This window comes from Pseudophryne corroboree, chromosome 4 (assembly GCF_028390025.1).
Source record: "Pseudophryne corroboree isolate aPseCor3 chromosome 4, aPseCor3.hap2, whole genome shotgun sequence".
Taxonomy (NCBI): domain Eukaryota; kingdom Metazoa; phylum Chordata; class Amphibia; order Anura; family Myobatrachidae; genus Pseudophryne; species Pseudophryne corroboree.
This window is the reverse complement of record NC_086447.1, coordinates 447829691-447851937: the sequence shown is the minus strand read 5'-3', so window position 1 is coordinate 447851937 and position 22247 is coordinate 447829691.

Sequence of the window (22247 nt, the reverse complement as noted above, 5' to 3'; positions counted from 1 at the left end):
AACTCCAAGCAATCCAGAATTGGCCTATACCCTTAAGCCTCAAAGGGGTCCAGAGGTTCTTAGGGTTCGCCAATTATTATAGAAAATTTATACAAGACTTTTCCACCATTGTGGCGCCTATCACTGCATTAACCAAGAAAGGTGCTAATCCGTCCAAGTGGTCCGAGAAAGCTACACAGGCCTTTCACCTTCTGAAGCAACGGTTCATCTCTGCACCAGTTCTGAAACAGCCCGACACCGACTCTCCTTTTATCTTAGAGGTAGATGCCTCCTCCGTTGGAGTAGGAGCAGTGTTATCCCAGAGGGCCAAAGATGGACATCTACATCCTTGCAGTTTCTTCTCCCGGAAGTTCTCCCCAGCTGAGCGCAAATATGCCATTGGCGATCAGGAGTTGCTAGCCATCAAGCTCGCTCTGGAGGAGTGGAGATACCTGTTGGAGAGAGCTTCCCACTCAATCACCATACTTACCGACCACAAAAATCTTTTATATCTCAAAGGCGCACAATGTCTGAATCCTCGTCAGGCCAGATGGGCACTTTTCTTCTCTAGGTTTGACTTTAAACTCCAGTTCTGTCCGGGTTCTCAGAATCGTAAGGCCGATGCCCTTTCCCGCTCATGGGAGCAAGAAAATGAGTCCGAGTCTGCAGACAAGCATCCTATTATTAATCCGTTGGCATTCTCCACGGTAGGGATGGACTCTACGCCTCCACCAGGGAAAAGTTTTGTTAAGCCAGTTCTAAGGAAGAAGCTCATGCATTGGGCCCATGCTTCCCGTTTTGCTGGACATACAGGCATTCAGAAAACCCTTGAATTTATTTCTAGGTCCTACTGGTGGCCAACTCTAAAGAAGGACGTTATGGAATTTATTGCCTCCTGCCCAAAGTGTGCCCAACACAAAGTCTCCCGCCAGTCGCCTGCGGGGCAACTGGTTCCATTATCTGTTCCCCGTCGACCTTGGACCCATTTGTCGATGGACTTTGTTTCCGATCTACCTATCTGCAACAAGTTTAATACCATCTGGGTGGTAGTTGACCGGTTCACCAAGATGGCACATTTCATCCCTCTCACCGGTCTTCCGTCAGCTTCCAAGTTGGCTCAAGTGTTTATACAAGAGATCTTCCGACTTCACGGTCTTCCTGAAGAGATCATCTCGGATCGTGGAGTACAATTTGTAGCCAAATTTTGGCGAAGTTTGTGTCAAGCCCTCCAAGTCAAGTTAAAGTTTTCCACGGCTTACCATCCTCAGACCAATGGTCAAACCGAGAGGGTGAATCAGGACTTGGAGGCCTTCCTCCGTATATATGTGTCTTCCTCTCAAGATGACTGGGTTCAACTCCTTCCTTGGGCCGAGTTCAGCCACAACAATCAATACCATTCCTCATCTTCTTCTACACCATTCTTCATTAATTATGGATTCCACCCTAAAGTCCCAGAATTCCAACCGCTTCCCGCAACTTCTGTTCCAGCAGTGGATGTCACCTTGCGTCAGTTTTCAAATAACTGGAGGAACGTCCGCGCAGCCCTGCTTAAAGCCTCATTCAGGTATAAGAAGTTTGCCGATAGGAAGCGTAGAGCGGTTCCTGCTCTCAAGGTGGGTGATCGTGTGTGGCTGTCCACGAAGAATTTGAGGTTGAGAGTTCCCAGCATGAAATTTGCACCTCGCTACATCGGACCCTTCAAGATTGAACAAGTCATCAATCCTGTTGCCTACAGGTTACAGTTACCATCCTTCTTGAAAATACCCAGGACATTTCATGTTTCTTTGTTGAAACCGCTGATCCTGAATCGGTTTCATTCCGCACTTCCTCCAGCTCCCAAAGTTCAGACTCAACGGGGAGTCGAGTACGAGCTGGCCAAGATTTTGGACTCACGTTTCCGTTACGGTCAGTTACAATACCTCATTGACTGGAAGGGCTATGGTCCTGAAGAACGCTCTTGGACCAATGCCTCAGACGTCCATGCTCCTGCCTTGGTCCGAAATTTCCACGCAAAGTTTCCTTTAAAGCCTAAGTGGTGTCCTGGGGCCACTCCTAAAGGGGGGGTGCTGTCACGATCCGGGTATCTGGACGCCATTACTTACCCTTCAGATGCCTCCTAAGGCTGGCTCAGCGTTCCAGGACCGGATCCCGCTGTTCCTGAGTTTCCACATGCAGAATGTCAGAGTGGTGATTTCATCAGCCGCGGCCTCCGCTGTGCCCGCGTGGTTAAATGTGCGCTTGTCAGTCTGGCGTCTCCTGTCTCCTGTGGCCGGCGTCACCATTACTGTTTCAATTCTCACATGGATTACAAACCAAACTTCCCTCCAAGTGTCTGCATGGGCGCAGCCATCTTGGATTTTGTCATCTGATCATTGCCACCAATCTGCTGTCTGTATTGTTGATTTGCATAATTGCCTAGCCAACCCCTTCCTTGCTGCAGGTATAAGTAAGCTGTGCCTGAGCAAGGAAGGCGTCAGTGCTTTGGTTGTCTAACCTAGTTCCAGTTTGTCTCTCTCCTGTGGTTGTCTTCCAGGTTCCAGCTCCTGTCTCCAGACTTCTGCTATAGAGACCCGCACCAGCATTCCATCTGCGGTGTAGCCTGACTCTCCGACCCATTCTGGACTCACCTGTTTCCAGTTACATCAATCACCTGCTTCCAGCCCAGCTTCCAGCAGTGTACAGCTTCTCTTAAAGGGCCAGTGTCCTTTCTGCAGTTTACCACTCTCCACCGGTATTATTATTTCACCGCTCTCAAACTCCAAACTTCATTATTATTTCATCGCTCTCAAGTTCGTTTATTATTTAACTGGTTCCAGCCAGTATCCACTCCGTACCAACAACAGTCTGGTTCCAGCCAGTATCCACAGCAGCCGTTTTATCTTCAGCAGCCCAGCCTTTCCTGGAACACCAGCTGGTACGATCCTGGGTTCTCTCCATTGCTACAGTCAGGCCTGGTAAGGACTTTCCAACTAGAAGATTATAAGAACTGTCTCACTCTACCAGTGCCTGTGGCCCTTGCCACCCTGTAGTACCCAGGAATTGTATTTATCCTCTGTTGACTTTTATGTTTCCTTTACTGCTGCTGTGTTACGGAGTTTGTCATAATAAACATCATTGACTTTTATCCTGGTTGTCGTGGTCACGCCTTCGGGCAGTTATTCTACATGTTACTTACATGTCTAGGGGTCTGATACAACCTCCCAGGTTCCGTTACATCTCAGCCCCTACAACTGAGGCTGCCTCCCGTCAGCTCAGGCCCTCAGTTGTGACATCTATGTTGCTGTGAATCAGGTGAATGCGAGTGATGCAAGTGGCTGGGTCCTGGATTTGGTGAAATGTCACCAGCTATCAGAAGCAGAAGAGAGAGATAAATGTGGGTGTCAGAGGTATGTGAAAGTTTTTTATGGTGAGAGGTTGTAGATGTTATTGTCAATGAGTATAGGGAAGTAAAAAGCTCATGACTGCTAATAAGAGGGGAGTGTAGAATTGAGGGGGCAACATGTACAGAGGGGTGAGTTGCTGGGAGACTGAATGATGCAATGGCCTTTATGAATACTCCATGAAGAGCAATGCAGAAAATCAATTTGTGGAACATAGTTAGTTTGAGATGAAGCCAGTGTTTTTTAGGCTGAGAGTGTAAGGTTTTACCTGTTCAAGTTAAAAGTTCAGGTGCCTATTTACTGGTGTTGTTCTGCTGAATGTTAACTGTGCATTATAGAGCAAAGTGACAAACAGGTATGTACAATCGCATGTAAATCACAAAGTATATAGTTGTCTACCAAATTGGTTGCATTTTGTTCTTAGGGGTCATGAGGATTTTAGTTGGTAAAATATTTACATACGCTGAAATACACAGATGATTGGGAATGTAAGGAAGGGACGATGTTTTCTGTTTTGTCGGTGGGTTGTTTCCGTCTGTTTTCGTCCTGGTAAGTCCTGGGTAAGTCTGGGTAAGTAAGTAGTGATCAACTCGGAATGACCCCCTATGTGCGAAAGCAAATGTGCTTGAATAGTTTACTTATGCTGTACTTGATTTCCAACATTTTCATAATAATAATAATAATAATAATAATAAAAAAACCCACTAAATTCTTTGAGGGTTTTAGATCTGTTTTGTTTCCAACTTGCAATGTAGGAAGCCAAGAAGCCCAATCCACTCTGCACGCAGGTGAGTTCGCTTCTTCTCCCCTTAGTCCCACGATGCAGTGAGCCTGTTGCCAGCAGTACTCACTGAAAATAAAAAACCTATTTAAACTTTTACTTCTAAGCAGCTCAGGAGAGCCACCTAGCATGCACCCTTCTCGTTCGGGCACAAAAATCTAACTGAGGCTTGGAGGAGGGTCATAGGGGGAGGAGCCAGTGCACACCAGCTAGTCTAAAGCTTTTACTTTTGTGCCCAGTCTCCTGCGGAGCCGCTATTCCCCATGGTCCTTACGGAAGTCCCAGCATCCACTACGACGTCAGAGAAAACCCACTAAATTCTTTGAGGGTTTTAGATCTGTTTTGTTTCCAACTTGCAATGTAGGACTCCGTTTCATCGGCCGAGTTGAATACTTACCATGGGCCCTAGTGTGCATCTGTTAAAATGATGACATCCTATGTAAAAGGATCTCTATGTACAATTCGAGCTCAGAAATATACTTATGAGAGCTCTCTGTAATCTTCCAACCATATGAATTGGCACCTTTACTATGATAACATTGAATTCCGCAAGGTGCCACCATGGTGTAGTATTTTTTATGAGCTGACAATTTTAAATAATTTACTCTGGAATAAGCCAGTTTCAAAATATTACACCATGGTGGCCTGTTAGACCCATTCAAAGTTTTTGTCATTTACAGTATAGCTAGATTAATGGGGGTGCAGGGCATTCTATACCCCGCCCCCAGCTGGAGGACACTGACATCACTAGCTTTCTCTCTTATGCAGCAGTAGAAACAGCCAGAATGTGAGCAGAACAGTATGCAGTGCAGGCAGAGACACATGAGTGTCAGGTTTCATGAGCTACCTACAGAGCTTTCCAACCTGAAGAACAATAGGAGGGGAGAGAGAGCTGTAAGTGACCCAGGGATCCCTACTTCTCCTCCTCCCTACCTGGGCGTCTGGATACTAATGAGAGTCTAGAGAGAGAACTCCTGAGTCCTGTACCAGTGTGTAAGCAGTACAGAGGATGCTGCTATTCTTGCATGTGGCATGATAAATTATAGATTTTATTTCTCTATGTGTATTATAAGGTTTTTTAAGTTGTCTTTGTTCCACTACAAGAAAATTTGATAAAAGAGTTGTCGTTCAATTAGGTGGAACTATAAACATTACAGAGGCATTATTAAACTACTAGTTTAAATCTTTTATACAACATTGGTTTAAATGTAATATACACAACTAGCTGAATACCTGTACTTCGCTACAGTATTTCCCGTGAGCGTAACTTTAATTCTGAAGGGCTTCCTGGTAAACTACATTTTTAGTCTTTCCTTCAGGTTGGAGATTGGCCAGGCTGTCAAAGGAGCCGACTCTGGAAGATGCAACATACAACTGGCCATGTGAGAAGCAGTCACTTCTCAAAACAACACCAGCCACTTTCAAACTCTGCCCCTGAGCTTTGTTAATGGTCATGGCATAGCAGAACTTTACCGGGAACTGCAGCCGTTTGAACTGGAAATGGTAGTCTGATGGGATCAGCGGAATTCTCAGAATGAGAACATTTTTGTGCAGAGTTGTCACCTGCAGCCTAGTGCCATTGCATAGTTTAGGTAGATTGAAGTTGCGTAAAAGCAATATGGGGGCACCGGGTGGGTTCAGAGTAGGGGTGTGCGCCGGGCAATTTTTCAGATTTTGTGTTTTGGATCTGTATCTCCTTCTTGTTTTGGATCTATATTGGTTTTGCCAAAACCACCCTTTTGGGGTTTGGTTTTGGATCTGAATTTTTTGGATAAAATCCCCCCCAAAACAGCTAAAATAATAGAATTTGGGGGTGTTTTAGTTCCTACAATATTATTAACCTCAATAACATTAATTTCCACTCATTTCCAAATTATTCTGAACACCTCACAGCTCATAATATTGTTTGCATCAAGTTTAGGCCAAAAGGTTGCACCGAGGTAGCTGGACAGAGCAGCAGCAAACCGATGGATAGTAAAAAATGTATTATTTTTTACACCAACACACTGTCGGTTTTGAAATGTAACAATAAACGATGGATAGGGGGCATATTAAGGGGGCTGTTGAAACAAAAAGGTATCCAGAGAGGTCTTATAACATATAAGATACATGTGGAAGGGTTTTATGGCCTTTAAGGGGCAGATGGAGGGGTCTGATGGCATATATGAGTCAGATGGAAGAGTCCGATGGCATATAATGTGTATCAGGATGGGTATGATGGTATATAATAAAAGTCTTATGGCATATAAGGGGCATTTGATAGCTTTATTATTTTTCTTAAGATTTGATCATTTTTTAATTACTCTTTAATATTATCATCAAACTGTATTATTATTTCAAATAGTGTAAGGGTATTGATTTTCTTTGCAATAATATATTCAAAAGAAATCTTGTATGCTTATTCACCTAATGTGACCACCCTTATTATTTAGTTTTAGTCTAATTTTTCCCATTTACTTGTCACCACAGTCCATAGCATAATGTCATGGGGGATGAATTAGCACATGTATATTGCTTAATAATGCAGAAAATATGATCAGTGGTGAAAAGATTAGCATAGATTGCATCTGAACCACAACATGCAAGATATAAGTAAGAGTTATGGTAAAACTTACCGTCGTTAACTCTTTTTCTTTGCGGTCCATGGGATCCAGAGGGTTAATCCTTAACCTTGGGTATGATCTGGTGGAGACCAGGGCTGGCACTAAACAATTAAGCATTGTGAGGCTCCCAGGATGCAGTGGGCTCCTCTGCCTTCATACCCCTCCCCAATGCTCAGGCACATCAGTTGTAGTTAACAAGCCCAAAGCAGGAGCTGAAAAAAGGAGAGAAGTAAGTATGGAACACATAGAAAATCACACTCTCACAGAGAAGAGAAGGGAACTAGTGACCATAAGGGAACCCATAGAAATGTGGTGCGTCAGGGTGGGCACCCTGCGGATCATATGGACCTTGAAGAAGAATAGTTAATGAAGGTAAGTTTTACCATAACTCTTTCTTTTCTTCTTTGGGGTCCATGGTTAATCCTCAACCTTGGGATCTCTCACAGCAATTTTTAAATGGAGGGAATGCTCCTAAGCATAAAGGAGGACTTGGCAGCCAAAGGTTGCATCCTGAGAGTCAAACATATCAAAGGCATACAACCCAAGAAACATGGGCAGATGACCACATAGCAGCCTTGCATAATTGTTCCGCAGACGCTCCACAGCGTGCGTCCCACGAACAACCCATAGAGCAAGTAGGATGAGCAGATACTGTACTCGGAACAGGCAGATTAGCCTGTGTATAAGCCTGTGATATGATCATGCAAAGCCAACATGCCAATGTTTGTTTATTGGCTGGCCAGCCATGCTTTTTGGAATCCATAGAGGATGAATAAGGCATCTGTATTCCTAACAAAACTAGTGCGGTCCATGTAAATCCGAAGAGCATGGACCACATCCAACGAGGCTTCCTCTGGTGATGTTCCTGGACGGCCAGTACCACAATTGGTTCGTTGACATGAAATTTAGATACTACTTTAGTTAGGTAACCACGTTTAGTCCAAAGGACCGCCTGGTCATGGTGGAATATCAGATATGGGGAGCGACATGAGATAGTACCCAAGTCAAAGACCCTACGGGCTGAAGCAATAGCTAATAGAAAAAGAGTTTTAGTAGTGAGCCACTTGAAGTCTACCATTTCCAGTGGTTCAAATGGACTGCGTTGTAGAGCCTTAAGAACCAATGAAAGGTCCCAAGGAGGTATCAGAGGAACAAATTGAGACTGTATCCAGAATACCCCCTGAAGGAAGGTACACACATCTGGCAAAGGAGCCAGTCTCTTCCGGAACCAGACAGACAAAGTGGAAACCTGGACCTTGAGAGAAGCCAGGCGAAGACCCATGGTGAGTCCTGACTGCAAAAAAGCTAACAATCTAGGGATCTGAAGGACCTTGGGATTGTAGTGATGATGAGCACCCCACTGGAAATAGGGGTGAAAATCCGGTGATAAATGAGAGCAGAGGCTGGTTTCCTAGCATAGTTTGAACAACTTCCCCAGAGAACCCTTTGTCCTTAGGAGGGGAGTCTCAAGAGCCACATCGTCAAAGACAGATGAGGCAGATCCGAATGGAGGCAGGGCCCTTAGGAGAGTAGGTCTGGAAGAAGAGGCAGAGGGAAGGGCTCGTCTATGGAGAGATCTATTAGATCTGTAAACCAATGGCGTTTGGGCCATGGTGAAGCTAGTAGTATGATCGTGCCGCCGTCCTCTTTGATTTTTTGCAGGACTCTGGAAAGTAGAGACACTAGAGGGAAGAGATAGGCCAGCTGAAAGTCCCTGGGGACTGTGAGAGCGTCCATGAAGCTTGCTCCTGGATCTCTTGTCCTGGCTCCGTACACTGGAACCTTGTGATTGTGTCTGGAGGCCATGAGATCGACATTTGGAAGTCCCCATTTGTATACCAGCATCTGAAAGACCTCTGGGTGGAGAGACCATTCCACAGCGTGAATGTCCTGTTGATTGAGGAAGTCTGCTTCCCAGTTGAGGACTCCTGGAATGAAAATTGCGGATATGGCCGGGAGGTGAAGTTCTGCCCAGACGAGAATCCTTGTTTCCACCTGCATTGCTGCCACACTTCGAGTAATGCCCGGTCGATTTATATATGCCACTGCCATGGCGTTGTCTGACTGGATCTGTACTGGAGAACCCTAGAGCAGAGCCCCAGAAGAAGAAGAAAGATATAGGTCACATACAGTGATAAGACTTACAAATGCATATGCCATTTTAAGTCTTATCACTGTATGCGATGTATATCTAGTATTAACAGTGTGAATTATCCAGGGTGTGCTGAGGTTAGTCCAATTTTAGGACTGTGATTACGAATCTTTTACTTCTTATTGTCCAAATCCAGGACAGCAATGTTGGTGAGATTGTAAATTATCTCCTTTTTGCCTGGCTTACCCCCTACTTGATTTTTATTTTATGTGTGTATGTCTGGAGATTACATTTTAATATAAAATATTAAAGGTTATAACACATTTATTTCTTCTTTCAATTGATTTAATAAGAGTGCGCCAAAAAGGAAGTATTCTTTCTTCTTCTTCTGGTGTTCGGGTATAGTAAGCAATTACTGACTTCATGGTGCACCACCAACAGTATAGATTAAAGGTATTGGATACTATCACCAGACAATTATTGGTTAGTATTTTGATTAAGTTCTCTTTAATCTATTGACCGGTGCAGAAACAAATCTGTCCCTAGAGCAAAGCCATCAGAAGGGCCCGGTAGACAGCTCAAAGTTCCAGTATGTTAATCGGGAGATCCCTTGCCGACAGAGACAGAAACCATGCACAACTGCAAGGTTGAAATCTTGTCCTGAGGGAGGAATATGCACTGTACACTGATTCCAGCAGTGCTCCCAGGTGCTGGGAGGGCCTGGAATTGGAAATGTTGTTGTAGAACAGCAAAGTGAAGATATCGTTGATGACAGGGTGCAAAAGGTACATGGAGGTACGCATCCTGAAAATCCTACAAGAGTGACCCCAATTAACTTTGCAGTTAACAGCAGACGACAAAGTTCCTATCATAGGCTAGAATGGAGGAGCGCGATCATCCATTCTAGCCGGTGCGCTACTCCTGATTGACAGGCTAGTAGCACACAGCCAATCAGGAGAGTGCCATGACGTGGCGCTCCCTGATTGGCTGCTGGGATCTCCAGTGACAGGAGTCACGGGGGTCCTGGCATTCGGGGGAAAGGGGTTCCATGTGTAAACATGGAACCCTTTTAGTGGCATGGATCAGGCTTTCATTTTTTATTTTTGACAACGCCGTGGATTACTGCAGGAACGAAGAGGACAGATCATCACTGGATAATAGGTGAGTATATTGGAATTTTTGTTTTACAGGTAAACGTTTGGATTCTACATGGAGAAGGGGACGTGATTGGGAGGCGTGGGTTGTAGGTAAATATGTATGTGTTACGATCCTGATGCTCAGGACAGGGGAGATCTTATGTAGTGAGTCCTGAGCACCAAGACGGAATGCTGGGATTGGGAAATGGGAAGGAAATAGCCCCTAGCACCCTACCTCCGTTGTCTTACCCGTGTTATCAATTCACGCCTGAACGACTATGGTTTCTTGGGCCCATGGCAGCTGCGTTTGAAGGGCGGATTAGGTCTGCCCAACTCCGATGCCCCCTCAGGTCTTAAAGAGATACAAGGCGTGAACTGAGACAGGGTAATAACAAGGGGACCTCTAACTGAAACAACCACGCTAGGGGCTATAAACTACCTAAAAACTAAACGTATGTGCGGCACGCCGCCAAAGGAAAAGAACTACAAAGAAACCACTGTCCACTCCCCTACACGGCACCGCCGAGTTCCGGGGAGGACAGTGAAAGCGGCAACCTCCGCAAATGCACCAATTCACAGTAAAGTAAACACTAAGCGGCATAGGCCGCAACACGCGGCAGCAGCCGCTACTCACAAAACCGTGCGAGTACCCCAGATGACAAACAGGTTCGCAAGGACTAGAAGGATTCCCAGGACCGGCTTCGGAACTCCAAAGTACCAAAGGGCAGGGAATAAGATCCACCAAACACGGCTGACAGGAACAGAGTTCTGCAAGGCAGGAACAGCATACAAGAAGCTATCACCGGCGGGGCTGCAGTGTGCTGGCTCACATAAAAAGGCCCTGCTGGCCAATAACAGGAGGGCCAGCAGGACCAGCCCCCAGACCCTAATTACTAGTTGCCGTGCAGCTGCCCTGCTGCACGAGCAACCTAATTAACTATTCTTAGCAACGGGGAACGCAGTCCACCTGTGGCGTCCCCGGTGCTATGCACCCGGCGGCCCTGCACGCACGGCGTCCTGCGTTGCCAGGGACCCGGCGGCTGTCATGCGCACTGCGTCCTGGCGTTGCCAGGCGCCGTGCGGGGGACAGGGAAGGAGAGAGGCGCGGCGGCCGTGACCGCTGCTCAGTCAGGGCACGGCCGAAGACCGCCGCGCCTAACAGTACCCCCCCTTGAGGAGGGGTTAAAGAACCCCTAGAGCCAGGTTTCTGAGGAAACTCCTGAAAGAAAATCCTCTTCAGCTTGGGAACATGTAAATCTTTATCCAATACCCAAGATCTTTCTTCAGGGCCATAACCTTTCCAGTGGATCAAAAAATAGAGCCGACCCCGAGAAAGCTTAGAATCTAAAACCTTCTCCACCAAGAACTCTTGTTGCCCCTGAACATCCACCGGAGATCTACCCTGGGAAGTCCTCCGAGGAAATCTCCTGGAAGAAAAATACTGTTTCAAAAGAGAACAATGAAAAGTATTGCCAATTTTGAGAGATCTCGGCAAGCGTAGCCGAAAAGCAACTGGGTTGACCTTCTTAATGATAAGGAATGGTCCAATAAATTTGGGTCCCAATCTAGCCGAAGGTTGTCGGAGCTTGATGTTGCGAGTTGACAACCATACCTTATCTCCCACCTTAAAAGTGCAAGGACGTCGGAGCTTATCAGAAAATTTCTTTTCTCGGAAGGCAGCTTTTCTCAAGGCAAGGTGCACCTTTCTCCAAATTGTTCTGAGATGGGAGGTTAAGGTCAACGAGGAGACTGGAGAATGAGGAAAAAAAGAGTTGGCTCTAGGATGAAAGCCAAAAACTGAAAAGAATGGGGACTCCTTGGTGGAAGAATGACAAGAGTTATTATAAGCAAATTCGGCTAACGGAAGAAATTCAGACCAATCATTCTGGAGTTTGGCCGAATACAACCGTAAATACTGTTTTAATGACTGGTTAACTCGTTCGGTTTGTCCGTTAGATTGTGGATGGTACCCAGATGTTAAAGAGAGTTTCATATTTAATGAGGCACAAAAACGTTTCCAGAAACGAGCAATGAAGTGCGGACCCCGATCAGAGACAATATCCCTGGGCAACCCATGGAGCCTGAACACATGACGGAGAAACAAGACTGCCAACCCTTGAGCAGAGGGTAATCGGGGAAGAGCAATGAAATGAGCCATCTTACTAAAACGATCTACTACCACCCAAATGACTCGAAATCCGGCTGAAAGAGGAAGGTCCACCACGAAATCCATGGATATATGTGACCATGGCCTGAGAGGAACTGCTAAAGGTAAGAGTTGCCCGATCGGCAATGAACGAGGAACCTTATGCCGTGCACAAACCTGACAGGAATGGACAAATTCCCTTACATCTTTAGAAAGACTAGGCCACCACACCGAGCGAGAGACTAACTCCAAGGTCTTAGTGATACCTGGATGACCAGAGACTTTGTTGTCATGAAACTCAGCTAAAACAGTGCCTCTCAGAAATTCAGGGACAAAGAGACGATCAGCAGGAGTCGGTTTAGGAGCCTGCTGTTGAAGCTGGACTAACTGAGTACTAAATCCTGTGTGAGGCCTGCCCGGATGACAGATGATGGAACTATGGGGGTAGTAGCAGGATGGTTATTGTGAACCGGAAGAAAACAACGTGACAGGGCATCAGCTTTAGTATTTTTGGAACCGGGCCTGAAGGTGATAATAAACCTGAAACGAGTAAAAAACAAAGCCCAACGTGCCTGCCGAGCATTAAGCCGTTTAGCTGACTCAATATACTGCAGGTTCTTATGGTCAGTAAACACTGTAATAGTATGCCTAGCTCCCTCCAGCCAATGCCTCCACTCCTCGAAAGCGCATTTAACTGCCAGCAATTCTCGATTACCAACGTCATAGTTGGATTCTGCGGAGGAGAATTTCCTGGACATGAAGGCACAAGGGTGTAATTCCTGAGACTCCGGATCTTCCTGACATAGGATAGCCCCCACTCCAACCTCTGAGGCATCTACCTCGACTATAAAGGGGGGCTCCGGGTTAGGGTGCCTGAGAACAGGAGCCGAGACAAAGGCCTGCTTTAAGGCCCGAAAGGCAGACTCGGCTGCAGGCGACCAATTGGAAGGGTCCGCTCCTTTTTTAGTCAATGCTACTATAGGAGCGACCAAATCAGAAAAGGTATGAATGAACCGCCTATAATAGTTTGCAAACCCTAAAAAGCGCTGAATTGCTTTTAAATTTGTGGGTTGCGCCCAATTAAGGATGGCCTGGAGTTTTTTCGGTTCCATGAAAAATCCCTGGGGAGAAATAATATACCCCAAGAAGGACACTTCCGTGATGTGAAAATCACATTTCTCTAGTTTTGCGTATAAATGATTCTCCCGTAGTTTTTGAAGAACCAGACGCACATGGGTAATAATGTTGTTCCATAGACTCAGAATAAATCAAAATGTCGTCTAAATAAACGACAACGAACTTTCCAAGAAAGTCACGAAGAACATCATTGATGAGGTCTTGAAATACCGCAGGAGCATTCGACAGCCCAAAGGGCATCACCAGGTATTCATAATGACCCGACTGTGTGCTGAAAGCCGTCTTCCACTCATCCCCAGATCTTATTCGGATGAGATTGTAAGCTCCTCTAAGATCGATTTTTGAGAAGATAACGGCAGAGCGTAACTGATCAAAAAGTACTGAAATCAAAGGCAAAGGGTAGGTGTTTTTAACAGAAATTTTATTCAGAGCCCGAAAATCAATACATGGTCTGAGCGACCCATCTTTTTTCTCAACAAAAAAGAATCCTGCACTCAAAGGAGATTTCGAAGGCCTAATGAAGCCTTTTTTCAGGCTTTCCTGGATATAATTATCCATAGCCGTGGTTTCTGGCCCGGAGAGGGCATATAATCTCCCCTTAGGTAAAGTGGCCCCGGGAACTAAATCTATAGCGCAGTCATAGGACCGATGGGGAGGCAGAACGTCCGCATTACCCTTGGAGAACACATCAGCAAAATCCTGATATTCCAGAGGAATAAAGTCTGGGGTAACTGCCGCAACCCGGACAGGATGGGAAATACACTCCTTAACACAAAAAGGACCCCAATGGGAAATCTCCCCAGACCGCCAATCTATGGTGGGATTATGAAAGGCAAGCCAGGGGTGACCCAAAACTATTGGAACTGCCGGACAATGTGTAAGGTAAAATTCTATTTCTTCTGAATGTAGGGCCCCCACTGTCAGCAATACTGGAGGTGTGCGGTGAGTAATAACCCCATTGGAAAGCGGACCCCCATCCAAGCCGTGCATGGTGATATGTCTATCTAAGGGTATCAGTGGAACGCCTAAAGCCTTAGCCCAAGCTAAATCCATAAAATTTTCTGCAGCTCCACTGTCGACGAAGGCTGACACCAACGAACTGAGGCTGCCAAAAGAAATCTTTACCGGAACTAATAGAGAATTATTAGAGGAGATTAACTGCAGACCCAAGTGAACCCCCTCACAATTCACTTGGTCAGAGCGTTTCCCGACTTGTTCGGGCAGTTACGTGCGATATGTCCCTTACCACCACAATACAAACAAAGACCAGAACTTAACCTTCTGGTTCTTTCCTCTGGGGACAGCCGGGAGAGACCCATTTGCATGGGCTCCTCGACGTCCTCAGGAAAAGTATATACACATGGATTAGGCCTAAAAGTTGTTCCTCTTTCAGCCCTCCGCTCTCGGAGACGACGATCAATTTTAATAGCGAGCTCCATGAGTTTGTCTAGAGTCTTAGGAGCGGGGTACTGAAGGAGACTGTCTTTAATCACTTCCGACAGACCGAGGCAAAACTGACTGCGCAGGGCCGGGTCATTCCAGCCACAGTCGTTCGACCAACGGCGAAATTCGGTACAATACACCTCTGCTGGATTTTTGCCTTGCTTAAGGGCACGCAGGTGACTCTCAGCTGATGCTTCTCTATCTGGGTCGTCATATAAGAGGCCTAAGGATTTAAAAAAGGCATCTACTGATAACAAAGCAGCATCATCCGCTCTTAGCCCAAACGCCCAGGTCTGTGGATCACCCTGAAGTAGAGACATCACAATCCCGACCCGCTGAGACTCAGTACCAGAGGAACGGGACCTTAAACAAAAATAAAGCTTACAAGCTTCCTTAAAATTAAAAAAATCCTTTCGGTTACCCGAAAAACAGTCAGGTAAATGCATCTTTGGTTCTGGAACCATACTCGGGGAGGCTCGCAAAAGATCTTCCTGCGATCTCACCCGAAGAGTAAGGTCCTGAACCATCTGAGTTAATTCCTGTATTTGGTTAACCAAAAGCTGACTGGGGTTTGGCCCTAAACCTGCCGGATTCATGAGGCCGAATTTCTAGGCCCACCAATACAACGGAAAAAATTAAACCCCCTTTTTTTATGTGTGTTATGCACACCAGTGCCAGCAGGAATGTACTGGTGTCTGAACGGAGAGGGATGCAAAACAAATGAACTCACAGACAGACTGGGGAATATGACATTACATACACAGAAGGTGATAGGGTAACAAAATAAACACAAAGTGAACAGAGAAGCCCAAAGGCTAAGAAACTGGGTGTCTCCCTAGTATTAGGAATGCTCAGATGGAAAGAAGCAAGATGTTGTGATTTAATACGTAGAGAACCCGAAATGCTGTTGCTAAGGGCAACAGCAAAACCCTAAAGGGTTACCAACGGGTGTGGCAGTAAACTCCTTGGTCAGAGATGGAATAATAGACACAAGGAGAGTCTCCACAATCCTAGTCCTCACTTGCAGTGCACTGGTTCAGCTTACTGCCACTAAACTGACACCTGAACACCTTGCACAGTGAGTAAGGATTTTGGCAGGCAAGTCTGAGAATACAGCCGCAAACTTGCTAGGTTCACAGAGTAGCAAAAGAACCCCAGCAGGTTAAACGACTGACTCCAGTCTTACTGCTAGGTCTGGATTGGCAGAGTGTAATACCAAATCCCAAGGCCTATTTGCAGTAAGCAACAAACAAATACAAAGTTTACACAGTACTAGCTAACTTTCAGGAACTGACTAACCAACAAAGATTCAGCAGCATCTGCCTAACCTGAGAAGAGGGTTTATATAGCAGGTGCTGTCCACGCCCCACTCAGACCTCACAGACTGTGAGCACAAAAACCAGCACCGGATCCCCTGCCGTGCACAGAGCCTGTAACCTCTGCACAGCAAAAGACCCGAACCGGAGTATCAGCTACGCTCAGGTTACTCCGCTAGCACTTGTCTCCCGGTTGCCATGACGATGTGGCAGCACAGAGCAGGAGACCCTAACAATGTGGGCCGATGATAATGTTACGATCCTGATGCTCAGGACAGGGGAGATCTTATGTAGTGAGTCCTGAGCACCAAGACGGAATGCTGGGATTGGGAAATGGGAAGGAAATAGCCCCTAGCACCCTACCTCCGTTGTCTTACCCGTGTTATCAATTCACGCCTGAACGACTATGGTTTCTTGGGCCCATGGCAGCCGCGTTTGAAGGGCGGATTAGGTCTGCCCAACTCTGATGCCCCCTCAGGTCTTAAAGAGAGACAAGGCGTGAACTGAGACAGGGTAATAACAAGGGGACCTCTAATTGAAACAACCACGCTAGGGGCTATAAACTACCTAAAAACTAAACGTATGTGCGGCACGCCGCCAAAGGAAAAGAACTACAAAGAAACCACTGTCCACTCCCCTACACGGCACCGCCGAGTTCCGGGGAGGACAGTGAAAGCGGAAACCTCCGCAAATGCACCAATTCACAGTAAAGTAAACACTAAGCGGCATAGGCCGCAACACGCGGCAGCAGCCGCTACTTACGAAACCGGGCGAGAACCCCAGATGACAAACAGGTTCGCAAGGACTAGAAGGATTCCCAGGACCGGCTTCGGAACTCCAAAGTACCAAAGGGCAGGGAACAAAATCCACCAAACACGGCTGACAGGAACAGAGTTCTAATAGCAAAAATGAGAATTCCAGTGCGCAATTAAGACCAGAGTGCAGCCCAAGTGAGTGCAATAAAAGTGTACATCCACAGACACTGAAATCAAATGGTATGAAAAGAAATATTACACATACATGTGGCGCTCAAGGACAAATTAGTCTCCCCTGTGTCATAATGGATAATAAAACAATAATCACCCTAGATATTCACAGTATTGATGATCCACTGTTTCTTTTGTCAACCTAGGGAAAAGGGGTGACCACCTCCACACAATGATTGTTAGCAGTGGGGTCAAGGATGAAAAGAAATGGATAGTGCGGTGATCCTTTATACAGTGGATTAAGTTTATGCAAATGATGCACTTACAAACATACGAAAAAAATCTGCATTTCAAAGATGGTTCCACTGGTGTAGAAGGGGAGCTTTCAGATCTCTTTGGCATATGAGATGTTTAAATCTGTAAGATAGAATATACTTGCCTCCGTATAGTAGGAAGGAGTGCAAGTAAAAGAATATAGTGCAGTAGTTTTGTAAAAACACACATTTAATACAAAAAATGCACTTACAGACATAAATGATTCAAAGGCATGGTATAAAAATCCAAAGGAAGGTACATCAACTCAGCATACAGCCCACAGACCCGCAGTTCCCAGCAGAAGATCTCTAGGTCCGGATACAGGAGATCAGGAAATGCCCTCAGGGTAATGGTGTTGAAGCTGGTGAGTTTCCTTGTAAGAAAAACAGGCACTTAATGCGTTTCTGACTTAAAAGTCCTTCGTCAGAAGTGTAGCCTGTTTGTCCTGATAATCCTCTTTATATTCCTTGTAATCATCACAGCTGTGTGTGATGATTACTCTTTCCCGGCGTCCCGGACATTCCGCGCATGCGCGGTTTCTCCGGAAGCCGGCATTGCGTTCCATTTCGGTCCGGAAGTGCGTCATGTGCGTTCCAAAAGCCGGAAGTCCATGTTAATGATAGCGCTGATCCTGCTATCATCTCGAATGCAGCACATAGCATCATATGTCCATGGTTACAATGGTCAAATTCATCATAGAAATAAAATGAATAAAAATATAGTTAAAAGTGATCCTTATTGCATATTGCAACTATAAATAAGTGCAAAAGTGGGGATTGTGCAAGAATAATGAAAAGTCAAAAAGGGGATAAGGGAATTGGGCAGCAGCAGTGAGTGAATGTCTCAAGTAAGAAAGCACTTCAATTCAAAGTCACCGTTGAGTCCTCTCGGTATAAGAGTGCCCAAACGGTGAATCCATCTCATTTCTGACCTTGAGAGTCTTTCCTCTAAGTCCCTATTACGCCATGAAGGTAATATTAATTGTATTCCACCAAAAATTTTTATATAGCATTCTTTAGACTTATGACATTTTTTAAAATGAGCAGATACAGTATGAGTATCTAGGCCTTTACGTATATTATATACGTGTTCGGCCATCCTGACTTTAAGGCATCTGGTAGTTTTCCCCACGTAGAATAAACCACATGTACACTCCAAGATGTACAAGATCCACCAAACACGGCTGACAGGAACAGAGTTCTGCAAGGCAGGAACAGTATACAAGAAGCTATCACCGTCAGGGCTGCAGTGTGCTGGCTCACATAAAAAGGCCCTGCTGGCCAATAACAGGAGGGCCAGCAGGACCAGCCCCCAGACCCTAATTACTAGTTGCCGTGCAGCTGCCCTGCTGCACGAGCAACCTAATTAACTATTCTTAGCAACGGGGAACGCAGTCCACCTGTGGCGAACACGTTGCTATGCACCCGGCGGCCCTGCACGCACGGCGTCCTGCGTTGCCAGGGACCCGGCGGCTATCGTGCGCACGGCATCCTGGCGTTGCCAGGCGCCGTGCGGGGGACAGGGAAGGAGAGAGGTGCGGCGGCCGTGACCGCTGCTCAGTCAGGGCACGGCCGAAGACCGCCGCGCCTAACAGTATGAGTGTGTAAGTGTGTTTTAATAAATTTGTACTATCACAGTGTGTGTGTCTTGTTTTTATTTGGGTATTTCTTTTGTTGTGGAACTACAGGTACCAGCAGGCCCGTTATTTCCCTGCATGCTGGTACTTGTGGTTCTCCAAGTACCAGCAAGCGGGGGAGGCTTGCTGGGACTTGTAGTTCTAAAACAAAAGACAATATTCTTTTTTTACACACAAAAAGGCTATCAGCCCCCCCCATCCACCACCCAGGGATGGGGGGACAGCCTCGGGCTTCTCCCCTGGCCCTTGGGTGCCTGGAGTGGGGGATCCCTTGATTTAAGGGGTCCCCACTCCCCCAGGGTACCCCGGCCAGTGGTGACTAGTTGGGGGGGGGTAATGCCACGGCCGCAGGGTCCAGTATAAAAGTGTCCACCGGCTGTGACATTATCTTCTCGGCTAGTGGAGCCCGGTGCTGGTTTTAAAAATATTTTTGTCCCCCGTATTTTTGGAACCAGGGCTGGCCTAAGAGCCTGGTACTGGTTGTCTAAATACGGGGTGGACCCCAGTCAATTTCCCCCCGGTATTTCAACAACCAGGACTGGCTCAAAGAGCCCAAGGCTAGTTATGCTTAGGAGGGGGGACCCCATGCAAAATTTTTTTTAACACTTTTAACTCTTTTAGCTCCTTTAATACTGTACACAATGAAGCCCTGCACGGATCTCATTGATCCGGCCGGGCTTCATTATGTTATGTTCGGCAGTGTTTTACTCATCACTCCCGCAAAACACTGCCCGACAATACGAATAACATCGACATCGAATATTACGAAAAACTAAAACTCGACAGCTTAGTAAATTCCCGAAAATTATTTAAAAAAGTTGCAGAGAAATCCGATCGAGAAAATTTGAGTTCAAACTCCCACCAATTCGTCAGAAACACGAATCTTAGTAAATATACCACAAGGTCGCATAGCCAGGACAATGGACCATAAAGTTTCCGTATTGAACCTGGGGACCTTGAGGTACTTGTTCAGTAATGTCAGATTCAGAATTGGATGGTATGATCCATTTGGTTTCTGAACCAAAAAGAGGGTAGAATAGAACCCCTTACCCTGCTGAGACTGTGGAACAGGGATGATAAACCTCGACTATATGAGGGATAGTATGACTCCAGGCTTCTGGAAGGAAAGAGCATACCCGTAAGAGACCACTTCTAGGACCCATGCATCTGTGGTGACCTGACACCATGTGTGGGTGAATTTAAGAAGTCGGCCTCCCACCCTGAGGTCCCCAAGGAGGAGGCCCACCCCATCAGGCAGAGGGTTTGTCCTCTGGCTTGGAAGTTGAACGTCTAGCAGCCCAATCATGTTTGGTTTTTGGTTTGGAAGTCTTGACTGCGAGAGACCCTCTCACAAATGTCTGACCCTTGGTTTTGCCTTGCTGACAAAAAAAACGAAAGGACAAAGTCCTAAGTCATGCTGACGATGCTGAAGGCAGACAGGCTGTCTTAGAGGTAGCCAATTTTTCAACAATTTTGTCTAGTTCTGATCTAAACAGGAGGTCGTCTGTGTATGGCAAGGCTTCCAGAGCCTTCTTTGCATCTGAATCTGCTTTTCAAGATCGGAGCCACACAATGCGGCGAGCTGCAATGGAAACAGCGGAAGCCTTAGAGGACAATAGGACTGTGTCCAGAGCTGCCTCTCCAATGTAATAGGTTGCGTCTCTAATATTATTGAGTAGAGACAACTGGTCCTTGGTGGGATCAGAGGTGAAACTTTGTTCCAGGTTGTCTGCTCAAGTCTCTATCGCCTTAGCCATCCAGGCTGTAGTAGTAGCCATTCTAGCCGTTAATCCTGTGAGGGAGTAAATAGACTTGAGACACATGTCCAACTGCCTGTCTGGCAAATCCCTAAGGGAAGATGCCGTAGGGATAGGGAGTATTGAACTTTTAATTAAATGTGTCACATGAGCATCCACCGTAGGAGGAGTCTCCCACTTTGTACAATCCGCTGGTGGTAGCAGATAAAAGGAGCTGAGCTTCTTAGGGACCGTAAATTTCTTAATATGAGTTTTATATTCCTCACTCATGGCTTCTGTGAAGTGGTCTGAGTGAGGAAACTTTGCTAAAACTACTTTCTGCCATTTACACAGAGGGTCTTTAGTAGTACGGGCTGGTTTAGGATCTTCTAGCTGAATTGACAACTTTACTGCCCTAATTAAAACAGCTACATGAAATTTAGGTGTGGCCTCCTACTCCCGTGAGTGGGATTTAGAGTCTGAACCCTCAGCCTGCTCAGCAGTAACTAATGATTCCTCAGAATCATAGAGGGGGGTAGATTGTGAGGAAGGCACAGGTCACTTAGAATTAGAGGGTGCAAGCAATGTACCTTGACCCTGCATCATGTTTTGAAAAGCAGCTGTGGAAGCAGCCAAGTTATGTATAGAACTAGAGAATGAGTCCAACCATGTGGCAGGGATGGACGGGGCTGCAATTGCCAGATAAACATGCTGTAATGAATTTGGAAATTCTATAGAGGGAGCCATTGAGGGCTGCAGTGATTGTGGTTTAGCCATGGGAGGGGGGAGCACGGGCTGCAGTGATTCTGGTATACCCATAGGGGGCCACAGGTGGGGTAGCAATATGGTCAGCAATCTTAGTTGACAATGTAGTAAAAGATGCCCATGGGGGTTCTTGTACAAGTGCTAGAGGGGCTGAGGTACTGGGAGGCACTATACAGGTTGTGCACTGACCATTCTGTGACAATTCCAGAGGTAAAACCTCTGTGTTACAAGTTTTACATGCTACCATTGTAGAAGCCCCTGACTGCTTGGTCTTAGCAGTATTCCTGTGTACACACACAAATATGTCAATGTGCAGCATGTAACAGGAGTAGTATTTGACAAAGGGGGTAATTCAGACATGATTGTTCGCTAGCGTTTTTTGCAGCGCTGCGATCAGGTCAGAACTGTGCATGCGTATGCACCGTAATGCGCAGGCGCGTCGCACGGGTATAGGGGGTCATTCCGAGTTGTTCGCTCACTAGCAGTTTTTAGCAGCCATGCAAACGCTATGTCGCCTCCCACACTGGGAGTGTATTTTAGCTAAGCAGAAGTGCGAACGAAAGGATCGCAGAGTGGCTACAAAATAATTTTGTGCAGTTTCAGAGTAGCTTCAGACCTACTCAGCGCTTGCGATCACTTCAGACTATTCAGTTCCTGTTTTGACTTTAGGAACACGCCCTGCGTTCGCCCAGCCACACCTGCGTTTTTCAAGGCACACCTGCGTTTTTTTGAACACACCCTGAAAACGGTCAATTGACACCCAGAAACGCCTTTTTCCTGTCAATCACTCTGCGGCCAGCGTGCGACTAAAAAGCTTCGCTAGACCTTGTGTGAAACTACGTCGTTCGTTGTAATA